Source organism: Dermacentor albipictus, chromosome 4 (genome assembly GCF_038994185.2).
Source record: "Dermacentor albipictus isolate Rhodes 1998 colony chromosome 4, USDA_Dalb.pri_finalv2, whole genome shotgun sequence".
Lineage (NCBI taxonomy): Eukaryota > Metazoa > Arthropoda > Arachnida > Ixodida > Ixodidae > Dermacentor > Dermacentor albipictus.
In genome coordinates this window covers 169,577,914-169,583,090 of record NC_091824.1, presented here as the reverse complement: position 1 = coordinate 169,583,090, position 5,177 = coordinate 169,577,914, and positions in this window count along the sequence as shown.

The following is a 5,177-nucleotide window of genomic DNA, read 5'->3' as shown; positions in this document are numbered from 1 at the left end:
GCTTCTTGAGAATGTGGTAAGCACGGCTAGCAGCCGCGTTAATTCGAAGGGCTCCTCGTTATGTGTACGGAGTCTTTTTCTCTCTGGCCTAAGTGGTTTTTATTCGCTGTGGGTGCAGCACATACGCGAGAGGTCGACCCTTCTATCTGAACCTGCTGCAGGCCTCTGACCGCGCATATGAAATGAGTCGCGGGATCTTTCATTGCTTTTTCATGCAGCGAAAATGCCTTCCGGCTAGTACGAAATGTCTGTATACTCCTTGTCTATATACAATGTCTAAATATCTTCTAACAAATACGAATGACATAATTTCTCAGTTCGAAACTTACTACATTGTATTGTTTAGTGCCACTCAGGACGATCACGATGCAAAAGTTTTAAAGAGTTTTGTATCTCTTGTAAAATCGTTACGAGATGATGACGGTGCAGTCATCAGTGGTAGCCTTACGATCCAAGAAATTGGGCTAGCTATTGATCAGCTACCTTTGTCGAAAACACCCAGCCCGGGTGGACTTTCAAGTGAATTTTAAAAAGCTTTCAAATCAATTATCAGTCCCATATTATTGGACATTTCTAATACAAGCTTAGAGGTCGACGCCCTTCCGCAACAATTTGGAAAACCCACGCAATTTTAATTCCCAAAAGTTCAGATAAAGAGAAACTGCGTTCTGTTAAAAGCTACCGAGCAATCACGTTGTCAAACGTGGATTACAAAATTTTGCAAATGTTTTATCTAATAGATTGCAATTTGCGATATCAATTCTAATTGGTTCCCATCAGACATGTGAAAATAGGGGCCGATCAATTCAAACCAACACACATATCGCCCGTACACTTCTTGTTATGGTTCCACTGAGCAGCTTGCAATGCTCCAGGTAGACGTTGCTAAAGCTGATCATGTCAGTCACTCTTATTTATTTTCTCTTCTGGAGCATGCGAATGTTGACTCCGTTGTGTTTAAAGGCGTTAGACTTTGCTACACCTGTTGTACTACTCGTTTAGTTATTAATGGCCAACTCTACGAACCAGTTTCTATTTGCTCATCAGCAAAACAAGGATGCCCGATGTCCCCACCACTATTCGCCCTTTACCTGGAACCGCTATGCTTAAGCGTAATTCAGTCGAGTTACATCCATGGCTTCAATATACTGGGTAATGAAGTAAAAGTCTTAGCTTATGCAGATGATCTAGCGTTCTTCTGCGCGGATAAGTCCAGTGTTGAAAAGGTAGTATCGACAATAAAAGAATTTGGCAGCGTATCAGGAGCACGAATGAACATGCAAAAAAGTTTAGGCTTATGGTTTGGCTCATGGTGCCATACACCAGAACAGTTTGCAGGCGTTAAGTGGACTGATGTTTCCAGTGATGTTTCCAGTAGCGCACTCTACTGGAAAGAACGGGTTTCGGCCCTACAAAGTCACGCCCAGACATTAGTTCCACAACGACTTTCTATTTTTGGAAAAGCCGAAGCCTGCAATAAGTTCTTGGCAACAAAAATTTACTATGCATTGCAAGGTATTGTGCTAGGCTCTACATCCAACGCTTTCACTGAATCTTTGCAACCTTCGTATGGTCTTAAACTTTTGAGCCCATGAGGTGAGACAATATTTTCAGGCCCGTTAGTGAAGGTGGGCTGGGTTTAGTACATCTTTATGTGCGGCAACTAGTGTCTCGTTTCTTCTTTTTTCGCGATACATCGCATCCTATAATTAGGTCATTCATGCAAGTCACACTTGTTAATGCGTTACCTGATTTAATTGTTTCTTCCAATTTTTCTTCGCGTTTATGCTTGTGGGGGTTCATGCAAGAAGTTTACTTGGTGGTTCGTTTCCGGACAGTTGGGTTTTCCACTGAATACTTGTACTCTGTGTCGCGTAAAACGTTACACAAAGATTTACTGTCCATGCTATTTCCGCCTCCATTTTACCGATCACTATACATTCAATGGCCAGGTCACGATGTACTAAATCGAGTTCGTAAAATGTATATATCCCCTTGCTGCAAAACATTCTTTTATAAACTTCATACTGAAACCATATCGGTAAAAACATGGCTACAGAAAAAGGGTATCTTTGTCTCTTCTGTTAACTGTCGCCTTTGTGACGTGCCAGAGACAATTGAACATTGTTTTATTAGCTGCACCGACGCCATACTATTTTGGTATCTTCTCCAACGGACTTTAAAAAAAGACTTTGAGATTAACGCTCATACAGTGCGATACCTGCTGCCGACCTCTGATAACAGTGCACCTTTTGCTATGTTTTTTCGCATTGGAATGCACAGTTTGTGGAAAACGCGAATGATGGACCGAAACGCCGAAACGGTTGTACCTACAAGGGCAAATTTCATCGAAATGACACTACACCTGAAGCAAGTTTATGATGGACTCGATACACAGCCGGACTGGTACCCCATTTTGGTGAGGTGCCTATCCTTACCACCCTTCTAAAGTGAAACCAACATTTCTACCGACAGTGTGAACCATGACTTTTCACTGTGTGACTTTCATTGTGCTCTCCATTGTCTGACTATGCACAACTGATGAACGTCGGTTTGTTGCTACTGTAATAAATACCATGAAAGAAAGAAAAAGAAAAGCATTCGCCGCCAGCGTTGCCAGGTAAACGTTAGAGGGCCCCAAAGAAATAGCGTTGGAGCCACTGCGTATGCGCGATACGCAAACTGCGTTTCGGTTTTGCGTCGGGCGCAATCTTTCACTGATCGAGAGGGAGCCGCAAACACTGAGACAAAAGATATGCGTCAGCAAATATGGCGGCACCCACCGAAGCGATGGCTCTAACCTAGCACCAAACGGGGCTCGATTCGAGGTAACGCGTGAAGTTCGCAAGCTAGAAGTGACTGCGGCTATGACTTTCTCTCAACTAGCGTATGTTATGAAGATTTATTTATTAGACGCCACTGATTCCGAATTCAATGATTGATTTCATGGCTCGTAGGCCTAGCCCGGCTTAGCTTGAATAATAATAATAATAATAATAATAATAATAATAATAATAATAATAATAATAATAATAATAATAATAATAATAATAATAATAATAATAATAATAATAATAATAATCCTATTTTATGCCCATGGCAGCTTGGCTGGTGAGGGCAGGTGGGCAGGTTAAGTTGGTTACTCAAAACTAAGCGCAACTAATTGCTTGCTGCTAATAGAATAACCTCTAAATTGTAATTAAATCCGAAAACACTAAAATCAAAATTATTCTTATCGTGAAATGGTATATTTTATTTATTTATTTCTAACAGTTTTTCTTTGACGCCGTAGTGGCGCTGTGAGTGCAAGCCGCTATCCGCAAACACAAAGCCCTATCTTAAATCTCTTCACTCCTGCGTGCCCCAATGCTAACCACCGCGAGCTCTTTGGGGCCCCAAACTTTTGGGGCCCGTATTCTAAATCTCTCTATTACGGTTACACTAGCTGCTGTTGCGGGAAAGCGTGAGAAGCAGTTAAGGATCCTTGAATGCTATCGCGTTTAAGGCGAAGCTTAAGCGTCCTCCACTTTTTTTTTGTCGTTTTACGTTTACAACTGATTTATGATTTTTTTACTGTCCATAAATACATCTTGATACTTATTAGTGCATGCATGTGGCTTAATGCAGATGATATATGTGCAGAGGTCCCCACTTTATATAGGTAAGTATACGTACATTAAACAGTTACTTTCGTTTGTGATGTGGTGAAAGCAGTATAATGGCAATTATTCGATGCTAAATGAGGCTAATCGTCGCCATGGATGAATTGGATTTTGGATGCCACATTAGTTTCCAGCGACTTGCATGAAATAAGGTGTAGCCGAAGCCATATGTTACTACTTGCAATCGTTCTATTCTCGTGCCGGCTGAAGAGCCGCACACTTGGAGCGCACGCCTATGCACTACCACCACGTTCCGCCTAGTTTCTTACCTCGCAATTTATTCAAATATGTGTGAAACGCAGCAATACTCTGACTGGACAAGCGTTGAACCAATTTAAACGCTGTTTATTGTATTTAAGGGATACAACTGTACTGTACCGATTGTATGTTTCACAATTTAAGTTTACGGCCTTAATTTCTTTTGCAGAAATCGCCGACAATCGTTAAGTAAGAAAAGAGGTGCAGAAGCTTTACTCTCCAATAACGGGTATTATTCAGAGCGGTGTATAATGCGCCAATTCTGTCCGCTTTAGTTTTCTCGACAGGTGCAGTTCTCAGAATTGTGATAATTTTTTTTTTCATTTATGAGTTACACGTTCGCAAACTTAATGTTCCATCTAAATATAGCGCTCTTTAAGTCAATTACTTTAAAATATGGTCTAACTAAAAATATCTACTTGCCACACTTTGTAGATCTTTCAAATGCAACAACGTTATCAAGCTAGGCGCATTGGATGCTGAGCAACACGATTTCTCCATTTTTCATTTGTTTTCCTTTTGACGGGCCTGCAATCTCTAGCACGAGGCGAGGAGCTGCCCGCCACCTCTTCAGAAATCGTTTGTCACTGCGGATCGCTGCGTCATGGCGCGCCAGACGTTCGCTTTAGTGCGGCGTCTGCTGCCGCGGCGCAAGTACGACGACGGTGCGCGCGGAGTGCATCGACGGAACCGGCGCTTCGACGGGAGGAGAGCGCCGCCTTGTTTCCGGCGATATTCTCATCAGATAGGGGGATGTCCTTTTCGTGCTCCGGTCAAGACTCGGTTTTTTTTTTCCTTTTACCAATCGTCGCGTTTGGTCGCGCTGTTCGCCGCCTGTGGCTCCTCGCTGGTGATACAGACGACGCACGAGAAGGGGCCGGAACATGTTCGCGCTTACGGTGAGGTAAGCACGTTCAGAATGATTATGAGCGAACGGCTGATTCCAAATAATTTGCTTGAATCTGAAAACATGACACGCGAGAGTTTTGGATGGCCCACTACTAGTAAGAATGCAAATATGAAAAATACGTGACGCTAAATCGGAGTCAACTTTTCTTTGTGTGGCATGGCAGATAGTCATAGGGTTTCCTACTGAAATTACTAAAGATAATTCTGTCGCTGTGGTTGTTGAGCTAAGAATGGCGGTTAGTGCACGGATTTGTCTGGTCTTCGTACTTGTGGCTTCAGACGTTGGGGTTTCATTTACTGCGCTGTATCTGAATTACTTGGCCTAAATTTAGAAGTAATCCTATTTTT